Below are 16,176 nucleotides of genomic sequence, written 5' to 3'. Positions count from 1 at the left end.
CTCAGCAAGAGAAACTCAATATGCTCATTAACAGTAATAACATGTTACCAAATCATAATAGCATGCCTAGCAATAATAGCCCTATTCGTGCATGCAAGCAAGTCCAAGTAAATGATTGTGCTAATCAGATGAGTGACTATGGAGTCACAAACTTGGGTTTTGCACCCTAATCAGATGAGTGGATAACACTTTATGATTTTGATAATCATACTGGGGCTTGTAGCCCAAATTAGATGAGTGATTAACACTTTGAGATTTTGGTAATCATGCTGGGGCTTGTAGCCCTAATAAGATGAGTGAATAACACTTTATGATTTTGATAATCAATACTGGGGCTTGTAGCCCAAATCAAATGAGTGATTAACACTTTGAGATTCTGGTAATCATGCTGGGGCTTGTAGCCCTAATCAGATAAGTGAATAACACTTTATGATTTTGATAATCTTACTGGGGCTTGTAGCCTAAATCAGATTAGTGATTAACACTTTGAGATTCTGATAATCATGCTTGGACTTGTAGCCCTAATCAGATGAGTGACTGATGAGTGAGTCATGAACTTGGGCTGAGCACCCATAGCCATGTGACGTTGCAGTCACCTAAGCCTTTTGGCCCTGACTCTAATTAACTAGCCTTTAGACTAGACAAGCGCTTTTAATTTTCATCGAACTTGAGGTCAGTCAAGCATTAATGTTCATGATGATTCATTCAATGCTTATGTCGATTAGATCTAATCTTTTCGGCTTGCGTTAAACACGCTAATACCGTTCTTGACTCATAGGTCAATTCCATACGACTAGTGCTTAGCACTACTGTTGAACTTGACTAATAAGTCTTAGCTTCACAGTCAATACTGACACCATTGCTGATTCTGACTATGGAGTTAGTTCCACTCACAAGTAAGCAATGCACTCAGGCATACATCATATGTCAAATATCCAAATGTAGGGCATTCAGTATGCTTACTTAATAATCACTAGCATAATTATGATCATGCACATTTACAAAGACTCAAGCTCTAATCAATCTCATATTCAATATTCATGTCATGCCCTAATCACATGTATCTTATGCATCACATACTGGGTGCAGTTTTCTTACCTTTTGTAATGACCCACTAATCTAGACTTTTGGACCATTAATGAAACTATACATACAAAACCTTAATAGAACTTACATTTGCGAAAATACCATAATTTATTAGAAACTTGTAGAAACAAAGGTTACTTTCATAAAATATATAGGATATGGGTACCCATTGTCTTTAAAACAAAAATAACCTAAAATGAAAAGAGTTACATAGAAAATGCGGAAAATACATGTAAAACCATAAAAAAAAAAAAACAAGACTACATCCTCAAATCGAATAACGCTCGGCCCCTTGACTCCATTCACCATCGATACACATCCTCTAAGCGTCCACGAATCTTACCACCTCTTAAAGCTATTTTCCTGCACATAAAACAAAAAGGAATGAGCCTAATGCCCAGCAAGGAAAATCTAACACATAGTCATAAACATAAATTTCATAATAAACGTAAAGACATATCATAACACTTAATACATACACTTATTATAATGGCCATTATTACTTGGGGTCCCATAGACTAAACAAGCTTATGCCCATGAGATTAGTGGGGTCCTACTAGCTAAGTAGGTCATATGCCCATAATCTATTTGGGGTCTTGTTAGTCAAATAGGGCATATGCCCAAGCCTACAAACATACACATTTCATAACATATTTCATAACATAACACATAAGATAACATAATCATAAACATATAGATTCTACCCTATTTTGCTTACCAAAGTTACCGGGATATGTTGGACTGAGTTGGGACTTTTGGAACACTCCTAAAACCATATGAGAAAAAGTGAGTTTTATGAAGAAGAAGAAATGAAAATGAATGGGAAGACTAACCCATTGAGAAACATGCTTACCAAAACTTATGTGCTTAAGGACTTGGATTTCCTAACCAAAATAAGAATGAGGTTAGGAAACTGAGTAGAAGGCTATGAGAAAGAAAATAACATAAAACAATGAGCTAGAGTTTTGGGTTTACCTCAAATACTTGCAAGATCAATCTACACCACAACCGAAATACTAAAGAATCTTACTTCCCAAAGTGTTCGATAAGCTTATGATGTTTAAGCTTATGATTTTCCCACCCAAGTGTTTAACTCTCACACTCTCCTAGCACTTGCAGCTTCTGAACTTAGAGTAAAAGTCGAATAATGGCTGGGTACCAGGTCCTATTTATAGAGTTTGGGAATGAAAGTATCTTGATTTTACTTGAATAAAAATAATGGCTATTTAGGTGAAAATAATTTGAATGATCGTTCAGCAGAGGTTGAAGACTCGCTCAAAAGATGCTGGACTTATGAAGGAGTTTGAATGGCTGAAAGGAAAAGAATTCAAAAGTGTTTGAAAACATGCTGGTGGAGGCGATATATCGCCTGGACCACTGTTCCCGAGGCGACCGTGCATCGATTCGTGTTTTCCGTATCTACGTGCTGCGACATATCGCCCCCTATAGCTGCGATATATCGGCACACGCTGAATATTTAAACACGAAATTACACATTTTTAGCTAAGTTTGAATGGAGTAAACAGTCTTGACTAAGCCCTCAACGTATTCAAAGCTGCTGACTGACCCTATAACATTCAAACTTTACTCCTTATTAAATTTAATCCTCAAAAATACTTAATCCTTAATCACCATTCATAACATGTGCTTAAAATCCTATTGGTTGATATCTAAACCTTATAGTATAATAAATATAATCCTTAATATCAGTCATATTAATCAACCTTAAGTTAAAATTAATATTCTTAAACTATAGGTTAAACTTAGAAAATCTATAAGTACTACTATGAGTGTCCAAATAATTCCCGGTCTGAACCAAAAATCCACAGTCACAAAGATAACACTAAACATACTATAATACTACTAAACAATTAGCTAAGTAAAGTTCTTGGACTCTACACCTTTGGTCCAAGCACAGGTTACCAATAAACGAGCCACAAGCATGATCCTGATTCTAAGCCCCTAGCGATAACCTAGTCACAACCATAAACAGTGTTTCAATGAGTTCAAATTCTAAAACCCAATCTCGGGACCAATCCCACGCTCTCGGGACCTCCAATTCCACCAAACAGGGTGGTGGAATTATTCCCCGAGCCCTCGGGTCAAAACCCCAAAAAGTACCAAAAAACCAATTTCTGAAGGTTGTGTAGCGCTACAGCGCTACAAACAGAATTAAAATCCCCCAAACAGGGCACCTAGTGCTATAGTGCTACCACCCTAGCGCTACAGCACCTAACCCAGAAATATGGGTTCTCAGCTTCGTGTTTTTTGAGCTTCAAAGCTCCAAATCTGAACCCAACCTATCCAAATCTCAAAATTAAAGTTCCCAAACATCCTAATCTCCCAAAATCAATAAAACCCAAGCTTCAATTCATCCAAAAACTCATCAAAACACAATATCCAATCCAAGCTTAAAAACTTAGAACTTAAAACTGTAATTACCTCTGATTAAGTTGTTTCCAAGCTAAATCCTCCGACTAATAAGCTTCTAATCTTCCCTAGAATCACTATGCCTCGATCCTTGCTTGAATCCGAGTCCTAGAACTCAAGTTTCCTTCGAAAATGGGATCGGAAGACCAAAAGGGAATGGGAGGAAGAGAGAATGTTCTTAACGTTCTTTTATAATTCTAACAGGTTACTTCAAGCTTAAGTAGCCTCAAGAAAATCCTAATGCTCGAGGTCCCGAAAACGCCCCCGGGGGGGGGGGGGGTAAAATAGTCAAAACTCCCAGAATTTCCCCCCGATCTCACTAACTCCCAATTTATCATCAAATATTTATTCCCATTACCCAATTATCCTGGTAATGTGCTAAATACCCCTTAACTCACTTCGAGTCAAGTATAAATCCCGTTGTAACTTTCCCACTAGCTTATCTCCTAGGATCGTCTCGTGCTGAGTAACCCTAGCATAACCAAATAATAATGAAGCACCACACACATGCCACATATATGCCAAATATACCTAAAATGGCCAAAATATTAAAATCACCCAATTGAACAAAAATGGTCCACATGCATATTTAATATAGCTAAACATGCATATAATCATTTAATTGCATAATAAATCAATTATGGCCCTCCCGACCTCCTAATCAAGGCACTAAGCCTTATTGGGAAATTTGGGCCATTACATCAGGACCCCAAGATGACTTAATAGTCATCTATTCAGGGCGCAGGACCCCAGGATGACTTAATAGTCATCGATTCAGGGTACAGGACCCCATGATCATTTATTAATACTTGTATACATGCAGTAATAAGTTTTCTTGTTGAGCCTTGGCTCACGGGTGCTATGTGGTGCAGATAAAGGGAAAGAACAGCTTACCCAGCCTTGAGTGGAGAGCTTAGGCGGCGACGTGTACATATGCGGCCACTTGACCACCACGGCCAAGGTGTTTCAGGGGAACTAAGGTTTAACCCTATTTTTGCTGCTTAGGTTGGCGGATTGTAACTTTTGAATTGTAATGACCATTTTGGATTGTAAACAACTTTGTAAACACTTTTATGAGATCCCATGTACTTCTTAACGTTTTTAATAAAATATCCATTCTTTTTTACCGATATTTTAACCCTGGCCATTAATAACACTTAGATTCACGTTTATGGCCTAATGACTCGTTTACTGTAGTGTCCCATAATTTTTACTTAGCTAGATGGTAGTAGTAGTTAGCATAGTTTGTAGTATGTTAGTTGCCGTGGATTTTGGTTTAAGCTGGGACTTAGATAGAAACTCATAGCAACAGTTATGGATTTTATAAGTTTAACCTATAGTTTAGAAATATTAATTATAACATAAGGTTTGATTAATATTGCTAGTCTTATAAATATTATTTATTACAACCTAAGGTTTAGATAGAATTTATAAGAGCATGACACTTGTCATAATCATGTTTATTAAGGATTTAAGTATTTTTGATGAATAGTTTAAATAAAAGAAAGATCTAGAAGCTCTAGAACCTTCTAGCAGCTGTTAGGATCACGTTTTGACTCAGTCAAACCTGTTTATTCAATTCAAAATATACTGAAAAAGTGCAAATACGTGTTTGATATATCAACATATGTCGATATATCGCAGCTATAGGGGCCGATATATCACCTACGGGAGATACGAAAAACACGTCAACTTCGAACGAACAAACGAGGCTCAGGAAAATGATCTAGGTGATATATCGCCCAGGGTAGGAGATATATCGCCCCCGGTGCATCATTTTTGAATCTTGAGGATTTTTAAATTTAAAAATAGCCTTAACCACTTGGACCTGCCTTTGAACAATTTTGACCGAGTTCTGGGCATCTATTGAATGAAAATTCAAATCTTTTTCATTTTATATTCATTTATTTATTCAAATTAAAAGGGGTTAGTTTCACTCCTTGAACTCTATAAATAAGACCTAGTACTCAGCCATTTTCTTCATTCTTCAAGTATTCTTCAGAGCTTTCAAGTTGCTAAGGTTACTATAGAGAGAAACACTTGGGTTTTAGGTTAAAAGCTTTTCCAATCTAAGCTTTTCTAAACACTTGGGAAGTGAGATATAGAGTTATTTCATTATCGAGGTATAGATCAAGTCATAAGATCATTCAAGGTATATTTATCCTTAAGTTCAATTCTTCATGGTTCTTTAGTTTTCTTTTATTTTCTTTCAGATCCTAACTCTTTTTTATGATTCTTGATTAGGTGTTTAAGTTTCTTGAAACTTAAGGTTCTTTTCGGTAAGTTTCTACTCAGATGGTTTAGTTTTCTTTTCATCTATTTTCTTTAGAAACTCACCATTCTTACTGTTGGTTTTAGGAGTGTTCCAAATCCCGTTCTTGACTCCATATCCCGGTGTTTGGTAAGGAAATAGGATATATTATATGTGTTTATATGTTTATGTTATTATATATTTTACGCTATGATATGTAAATGTATAAATATGTTTTGTAGTCACTTGGGGCTTATAGGTGCTTAGATAGCAAACCCCAAGATTTTTTATCATTTTCGTGGATTTAGAGTTATGATTTACTCTACCTCGATTAGTAGACAAAGGACCTAGATGGGTTATCATATACTACCATGTGATCTAACCTACCTCAATTAGTAGATAGAGGACCTAGATGGTTTTATCACATGCCACGTTAATGAGTTAATGGCCATTAATACTGTAGTCCTATATGTTATATGTTTTTATAGTCATATGTTTTATAGTATATGTATATGATATAATCTTACGTTTATGATTTATGATATATGTTGTTAGTAGATTTTCCTTACTGGGCATTAGGCTCATTCCTTTATTTTTAGCTTGATGCAGGAAAGTGAATATGGAAGGCTGAAAGATTCATGGCAGCTTGGCTTGTGTGTTGAGGATGAATGAATTGAATGGGCTGCATGACGATCGAGGATGACGTTATTTTTAAGTTTTTTGAATTATGTTTTGATGTATTTCTGTAATTAGTATTTAATTAATTTAAGTTTGTTTTTATGTATTAAACAATGGGTACCCATACCGTATTTTATATTTCATATTTTACTTTGTATTTTGCACAATATTTATTTTGGGGTTTTAAATAAAGTTATGTTATTTCTTATGTATGTTTCCCAAAATAGTTGCTATGTCTAGTAGTTTTAATGGTCCAAGGTCTTAGAAATAGTTGGGCCATTACAGTTGGTATCAGAGCAAACACGTTCATATGCATGAAGTTCTCCTTAATACACATGCACAAACTCCGAATCTAACCGCCAATGTAAGTGTTTATGTTTATGTTATTAGCTAATATTTACCCAAAAACGGATTACCTGATGATGTGGGAAGATTGATCTACATGTGGGATGCACGTGGCAGTTTTAAGTGAGTGTATCCTACTCGGCCATCGACCAGGAGATCATTGGCTTATCAAGTATCGTAATTATGGGCGACCAGCCTGGTCACGTATACTCAGTTATTTCCTTCAAATATGCAATCTTGTAATTACGTATTAATTGTAATTTTCATTATTATTTAGATATGCATGTATTAAGTGTGATTAAGGCCCATTGGCCCATGTAGACCTCCTTGAGCCTATAAATAAGAATCAAAGGGCTCAAGAGAGTGGACTTTGGACTTTGGACTTTCGAACATTTGGCTTGAGAACGCTTGTGCTGAGAGATTCTAAGAGAGAAAAAGAGTGTTGTTATCCATCACAATTGTATTTATCTGAGATTTAGTGAAACTCATGAACCCTAGTTCATTGATCACTGTTCTTGGAATACTACATCAATAAGAACACTAAGTGGACGTAGGTTATTACCATTCTATTGGGGCCGAACCACTATAAATTGTTTGTGTCGTTTATCTTTTCATCGGGATTTCTTCTCATTTTCATCTTATTTTATATCGTTTATTTGACTCCGTGTCGTTGACCAATTCGAGGGTCAACAGCTAACATTTTAGCCATTATGTTTTTAGTTAAGAATGGATGGAGCCTTGACCTATGAGGATATCTGAGCCATTAAGGCATTACAAAGGATTAAAGAGCCAAGGAATATTGTAGGAGTGTTAGAAAGAATCACTCAGAGATTAATCTTATTCCACAAGGAGATAGTCCATCTTCAGACTATTAAGCAAATTATGATGAGAGCTATAGATGTAATGACCCACTAATCTAGACTTTTGGACCATTAACGAAACTATACATAAAACTTACATTTTTGCGAAAATACCATACTTTATTGGAAACTTGTAGAAATCGAGTTACTTACATAAAATAAGTAGGATATGGGATCCCATTGTCTGAAAAACAAAACATAATTTAAAATAAAAAGACATTACATAAATAGTGCGGAAAATACATGTAAAAAGACATAAAACACAACTACATCCTCGAATCGAATAACGCTCGGCTCCTTGACTCCATTCACCATCGATACACAATCCCAAGCATCCACGAACCTTACCGCCTCTTAAAGCTATTTTCCTGCACATAAAACAAAAAGGAATGAGCCTAATGCCCAGCAAGGAAAATCTAACACATAGTCATAAACATAAATTTCGTAATAAACGTAAAGACATATCATAACACTTAATACATACACTTATTATAATGGTCATTATTACTTGGGGTCCCATAGACTAAACAAGTCATATGCCCATGGGGTTAGTGGGGTCCTACTAGCTAAGTAGGTCATATGCCCATAACCCATTTGGGGTCTTGTTAGTCATATGGGTCATATGCCCAAGCCTACAAACATATATACATACATATCCATAACATATTTATAACATATTTCATAACATAACACATAAGATAACATAAGCATAAAACATATAGATTCTATCCTATTTTCCTTACCAAAGTTACCGGGATATGTGGACTGAGTTGGGACTTTTGGAACACTCCTAAAACCATATATAAAGGGTGAGTAGATTTGAAGAAAAGAGATGAAATGAAAGGGATGGAAAGACTAAACCATTGAAAGTCACACTTACCAAAACTTATGTGCTCAAGAATTTAGATTTCCTAACCAAAATAAGAATGAGGTTAGGAGACTGAGTAGAAGACTAAGAGGAAGAAAATAACATAATACATAAATGAACTAGAGTTTTGGTTTACCTCAAAGACTTTCAAGACCAATCTACACCACAACCGAAATACTATAGAACCTTACTTCCCAAAGTGTTTGATAAGCTTATGATGTTTAAGCTTATGATTTCCCAAAACCCAGGTGTTTAACTCTCACACTCTCCTAGCACTTGCAGCTTCTAAACTTATAGTAAAAGGTGAATAATGGCTGGGTACTAGGTCCTATTTATAGAGTTTGGAAATGAAGAAATCTTCATTCTACTTGAATAAAAATAATAGCTTTTTAGGTGAAAATAATATGAATAATCGTTCAGCAGAGGCTGAAGACTCGTTCAAAAGATGCTGGACTTATGAAGAAGTTGAATGGCTGAGAGGGAAAAGAATTCAAAAATGTTTGAATATACACTGAAGGAGGTGATATATCGCCCCCTGTAGGCGATATATCACTTGGGCCAGTATGCCCGAGGCGACCGTGCATCATCTCGTGTTTTCCGTATCTACGTGCTGCGATATATCGCCCCCTATAGCTGCGATATATCGGCACACGCTGATTAATTAAACACGAAATTACACATTTTTAGCTAAGTTTGAATGGGGTAAACAGCCTTGACTAAGCCCTCAACGTATTCAAAGCTGCTGACTGACCCTATAACATTCAAACTTTACCCTTATTTAATTTAATCCTCCAAAATACTTAATCTTTAATTACCCATTCATAACATGTGCTTAAAATCCTATTGGTTGATATCTAAACCTTATAATATAATAAATATTATTCTTAATATCATCCATATAATCAAACCTTAGGTTATACTTAATATTCTTAAACTATAGGTTAAACTTAGAAGGTCTATAAGTACTACTATGAGTGTCCAAATAATTCCCGGTCTGAACCAAAAATCCACAGTAACAAAGATAATACTATACATACTATAATACTACTATCTAACTAGCTAAGTAAAGTTCTTGGACTCTACAATAGAGCAATATGTCTTAGCAATTAGGCTTTTTAAAGATTTCCTTTCTGTAATTTCAACATTAGAAGAAATATGGAAGACTATAGATGATGATGATGATGATTTAGCAGTAGCAATGAGATATTATTTTCTCATACTTAGGTTCACCTCTAAGTTGGAATTTCAATTCACTAATGAGCAAAAGCATATGATCTTTATGAATCTTCCTCGAGGTATTTTTGAGGCTCAAGATAATGAGGATTATGAAGAAATATATGATGATATGTTAGATGAAGGGTCAGATGTAGAAGATCCTGATTTTTAGATTTATCCTAGTTATGTTAGTTTAGTTTGTTTATTTATTTATTTTTGCATTTATGATTGTACTTAGTGAAAACCTTTTTTCCAAATGAATATTATTGTTATTGTTGAATTACTTGTATGAGTTTGATTTTTTTTACAATCATAATAAATAATAAATTTAATGAATAATGACCAAGTTCGGTGATGGTGGATACAAATCAACGGACCGGGTTCTATATTGAGAGTTTAGGGGGCCATAGTAGTGGGAACGATTTTACTGATCCCAGCCCTCCCTCAATAAGGTTAACTTTGGAACATCGACGAGTTTCGAGCCTGAGAATTAAGTCATATAGGATGATTAGAAACAGATTTAGAAATAATAAAGATGGCTTATTTTCTAAGTATAGAAACACACCCTAATTATAAAGATGGCTTATATAATTTTCTTCATAAGAAATCATAACAAATAGGTCTGAGTTATGTTTGCTTAGATTAAGTTTGCCTTAGAGCCTATTAGGGTAAGTTCTAACATGCTTTTTCTCGATAGTTAGAACTTTACTGAAGATGTCGCTCAGAAGGTCTGCACGCACAACCGGCAATGCCTCTAGCGCCGCCAATGAGACTAACGAAGCCCCTCCAATTCGAAGAAGGGGAACACGTCCTACTAATGCTTCTGCTAATAGAAGTGCACCGCCACCTCCGGTTGACAACACCGCTGAAATTGTCCGACTACAGCAACAAGTGGAAGAGCTGCTGCAGCAACAATAACAACAGGCTCAGCCGCAGCCACAGACTCAGCCTCAACCTTAGCCACAACCGCAGCCCCAGCAAATGGCTCAAGCACCCCAACAAGTAGGTCCTTATGGGGGATGGCCAATGGCGAACTATGTGCCCTACCCAGCTCAGTACATGGAGCCAATCTACGAGCAATTTCGTAAGCAACACGCTCCAAAATTTGAAGGGACAACGGACCCCTTCGAGGTAGAAGAATGGCTCAGGAATGTAGAGCTGATCCTAGCACACATGAATCTTGGCAACACGGATCGCATATCCTACATTTTGCCTCTTCTAAAGAAGGATGCTAGAATCTGGTGGGATTTAGTACAGTAGACTAATGACGTCGCCACCATGACATGGACTAGATTTGTGGAGCTCTTTCACAAGAAGTACTATAACTTGGCATTCATCACTTCGAGGGTAGAAGAATTCACCAGTCTGAAGCAGGGCAACTTAACAGTAGTAGAGTATGATCGACAGTTCGACCAACTAGCAAAGATTGCACCAGAGTTGGTCCCAACCGATTTCCTAAGGGTTACCAAGTTCGTTAGGGGACTCAGACCCAAGATTGAGCTAGAAGTCAAGCAAATCCTGGAACCACTGCTTACCTCGATGCTCTAGAAACAGCTATAGAAGTGGAAAGGCTTCACGCGAATGTTAGTAAGGATGAGGCCAGCAAGCCTGAACCTAAACAGCAAACACCAAGGGATGTTACAATTGTGGCCAAGAATGTCATCAGAAGAGAGAATGTCCACAACTCAAGCAAGAAAAGAAAAGGGATAACAGGATGGTTCCAGCCAGAGTCTTTGCCTTGACCCAGGGAGAAGCTGAAGCTAGTAATAAAGTGGTCACAGGTCAGATTCCTATCCTCGGAAATATATGTTAAGTATTATTTGATTTTGGAGCAACACACTCATATATCTCGTTAGGAATGATAGAGAAATTAGACAAACCTTGTGAAAGATTTAGAACTAGGTTTGTGATAGAATTGCCTTCGGGCAAAGTAGTTTTATCATCACGGATAGTACGAGGCATACCGATCAAAATTGAGGACGTAGAACTAGAAGGAGACTTGATAGATCTAGAGATCAAAGACTTCGATGTGATACTGGGCATGGATTGACTAGCAAGGCATGGTGCAACCATCGATTGTAGACACACGAAAATGATGTTCGAAACTCTTGACGGTCAGACACTATGCTTTATGGGAAAAGTTTCAGGACTATGAACATCACTTATTTCATCTCTCAAAGCTCAGAGGATGATAGAGAAAGGATGTCACGCATTCTTAGTCATCGTCACAGATGTGGTAAAGGAGACACCACTAAAGGTTGGAGACGTCTGCATTATAAAGGAATTCCCATAAGTATTTCCTGATGACCTACCAAGGTTGCAGCCGACTCGGGAAATGGACTTCACAGTCGAACTAGTACCAGGAACCGATCCTATCTCGAAGGCACCATATCGGATGGTACCTATGGAACTCAAGGATTTAAAAACGCAGTTAGAAGAACTCTTAGACTTGGGTTTCATTAGACCAATCCATTCACCATGGGGAGCACCGGTTCTATTTGTGAAGAAGAAGGACGAAAACATGAGGATGTGTATAGAATACCGCGAGATGAAGAAGGTGACAATTAAGAATAAATACTCGCTACCCCGGATCGACGACTTGTTTGATTAACTGTAAGGAGCAAGTGTGTTTTCAAAGATTGATCTACGGTCCGGGTATCACCAGCTCAAGGTACGGGAAGAAGATATTCCTAAGATAGCCTTTAGAACTCGTTATGGACATTACAAGTTTTTAGTTATGTCTTTTGGTCTTACCAATGCTCCAGCCGTATTTATGGATTTAATGAATCGGGTCTTCAAGGATTACTTGGACAAATTCATCATAGTGTTCATCGACGATATTTTGGTGTACTCCAAGGACGAAGTCGAGCACGAGAAACATTTAAGAATGACCATGTTGCGACTGAAGGAGCTTCAACTTTATGCCAAGTTCAAGAAGTGTGAATTTTGGCTTGCGCAAGTAGCATTCCTCGGCCACATAGTATCCAAAGACGGAGTTGCAGTAGACCCAGACAAGGTAGAGGCTGTGAAGGATTGGCTAAAACCTAAGAATGTGTCGGAGGTTAGAAGCTTTCTCAGGCTAGCAGGCTACTATTGGAGGTTTTTAGAAGGCTTTTCTAAGATAGCCACTCCGCTTACCAACTTGACCCGGAAACAACAAAGGTTCAACTGGACCAATAAGTGTGAAGAGAGCTTCAAGTTGCTTAAGGATAAGCTATGCACAGCACCAGTACTTTGTGTACCAACACCCAACGACAAGTTTGTAGTCTACTGTGATACGTCGAAGCAAGGTTTGGGTTGTGTGATGATGCAGAATGACAAAGTGATAGTGTAATGCCCCAAAACCCCTTATAAGGTTTAGGACCTTGATTAGGAGGCCAGGAGGGCTATAATTGATTTATTATATTATTAAATGATTATATGCATGTTTATGTGAATTATATTATGATATGATGATAAATGCATGCATATGGGTCCATTTTTAATTATAAGGGCATTTTAGTAATTTGGCCCGTTGAGGGCGTAATTGTGCATTTTCATGCATGTGGGTGAATTATGAATAATACCACATTATATGTGGATTTTTTTTGAGCCATTCGGCATGAGACGATCTTTGAATGCAAGTTATTGGTCTGGTCATAACGGGGTTAGTTTCGGGGCTCGGGGTGAGTCTTGGGGTAATTTGGTGATTAGAACATTGCTGGGAATTAAAGGGTAATGGGATGTGATTTATTAGCATTTGAGAATATTGGGTGTAATGGGAATTGGAGGACGTTAATTATGATTAGCAGGATTAGATGGGAAAGTACAATTTTGCCCTTAGGGCTGTTAAGGAAAGAAGATAAGCCTAGGGGCATTTAGGTCTTTTCTCCCTAAGGATAGATATAACTTTGAGAAGGATGTGGAAAGTTAAGCAAAAACAGAGCATCTCCTTCTTCCTCTTCATCCGTTCATCATTTTCTTCTTGAATTTTGAAGCTAATTTTGAGGATTCAAGTGTGGGAATCAAGGCTTGAGGTTCTAGGCTTGTGTTCAACCATTGAAGAGGGTTTAATCTTGAGCTTGAGGTAAGATTCAGCCATGAAATTTCTGGTTTTTACTCTATTTTGAAGTTAGTTTTGAGTTAGAACTTTCGATTATAGAATTGAGTAATTGGTGTGGTTTTTGGTGGTTCAAAGCTTGGGTTTTGTTGTGGGAATGTTGATTGTGTTGTGGGGATGCTTGGTTTGGATTTGGAGATGTTTGAGTAAGTTTTGGAAGGATTAAAAGAGGGAAAAAAATGAGGTTTTGATGGGAGAAAACATGGGTTTTTGGCTGATGGCTAGGTAGGTCCGCGGCGCTTGGGAGGCATGCCGCGACATAGGGTGCAGGAGCTTGAGGCTGGCGCCTCTGTTTGGGAGGTGGGCCGCGGCATGGTGGATGTAGGGCCGCGAACCTTAAGAGCATTTTTGACCAAAATTGAGTTTTTGGCTTGGGGAATCAAACCTTAGGCCTCAGGATCGTTCCTACTACCCGGTTTAGTAGGATTCGATGTCCCGGAGGCTAGGTTTTGGTTCAGGAATCTTTTGTGACTGATTTTATTGATGGAATCCCATATTTGGTTATGACTAGGTGACCGCTAAGGGATTAAAGGATCGATCGTTCTCAAGGGTCGCTCATTTGCTATTTCTCGCTCGAACCAGAGGTAAGAAAACTGCACCCAGTATGTGATGCACGAGAAACATGTGGTTAGGTCATGCCATGAATGTTGAATACGAGATTGATCAGAGCTTGAGTCTCTGTGTTTGTGCATGATCCTAATTATGCTAGCAATTGTTAAGTAAGCATGCTGAATGTAATTATGCTAGCAATTGTTAAGTAAGCATGTTGAATGCTCTACATTAAGATATTTGACATATGATATATGCCTGGTAGCATTGCTTACTTGTGCGTGGCACTAACTTACTAGTCAGAATCGACAATGGTGTCAGAATTGGCTGTGAAGCTGTGACTTACTAGTCAAGTTCGACAGTGGTACTGAGTATTGGTCGTGTGTTATTGACCTAATAGTTAAGAGCGACATAAGCGTCATGAACGCAGAGTTGGAAAGATTAGATCTAATCAAAATCTACATTGAATGACTCATCATGAGCATTAATTCTGGACCGACCTCAATTTCGATGAAAACTAAGTGCTTGTATAGTTCAATGACTAGTCACTCAGAGACAGGACCAGAAGGCCCAAGTGACCGTATCGTCACATGGCTAAGGGTACGGAACCCACACTAGTGACTTCATGGTCACTCATTTGATTCATGTTAGTGACTTGCTTATCAATCACTCATCTAAGGGTGCAGATCCCATGTTAGTGACTTGCTTATCAGTCACTCATCTATGGGTGCAAATCCCATGTTAGTGACTTACTCCTCAGTCACTCATTTGATTAGGGCTATAAGCCCCAGCATGGTTATCAGAACCTCAAGTGTTAATAACTCATCTGTTTAGGATTGACTTGATAGTCATCCATACAGTAGGGCAGGGCCCACAACCATTATTATTCTAACTTATTTGCATGCGTGATTAAGGTTATTATTGCTTGGCATGCACATTATGATTTGATGACATGTTATTACTGTTCATGAGCATATTTAGTTTTCGTGCTGGGCTTCGGTGCACGGGTGCTATGTGGTGCAGGTAAAGGCAAAAGAAAGTTGGACCATCCTTGGGTTGGAGAGCTTAGGTGACGATGTGTACATATGCGGTTGCTCAACCACCACGACTGAGGGTTGAAAGAGGAACTAGGGTTAAACCCTATTTTGCCGCTTAGGTCAACTGGTTGTAAATATTTTGTTGTAATTAACCTTTAAATTATATTTTTGGAATCTCAATGTATACAGTAAACGTTTTCGTAAAACGTTAAATCTTAACCAAAATTTAAACCCTAAATCGCTAATCATACTTAGTTACATGATTATGGCCAAATGACTCGATTAGGGAGTTTAGCACTGTTTAAAATGCACATCGTAATGGTCCCTGGAGTTTAGGGCGTTACAGATAGCCTACGCCTCAAGGCAGCTGTAGGAATACGAGCAACGCTATCCAATGCACGATATGGAGTTGGCAGCGGTGGTCTTCGCATTGAAAATCTGGCGCCACTATCTATATGGCGAACAGTGTGAGATTTATACGAACCACAAGAGCATAAAGTATTTCTTCACGCAAAACGAGCTCAACATGAGGCAGCGCAGGTGGTTAGAACTAGTAAAGGATTATGACTGCGAAATCCTATACCACCCGGGGAAAGCAAACGTAGTTGCTGATGTGCTAAGCAGAAAGAGTTACGGGAATCTAGCAGTAATATCCGGAATAGAAAAGTCGCTTCAGTAAGAGTTGATCAATGTCGGAATAGAAGTAGTCATTGGTAAACTGGCTAATTTGTTCATCCAGTCAAATCTGTTAGAAGATA

Source organism: Humulus lupulus, chromosome X, assembly GCF_963169125.1.
Source record: "Humulus lupulus chromosome X, drHumLupu1.1, whole genome shotgun sequence".
Classification (NCBI taxonomy): Eukaryota; Viridiplantae; Streptophyta; class Magnoliopsida; order Rosales; family Cannabaceae; genus Humulus; species Humulus lupulus.
The sequence above is the reverse complement of the archived record's forward strand: the minus strand, read 5'-3'. Positions refer to the sequence as shown.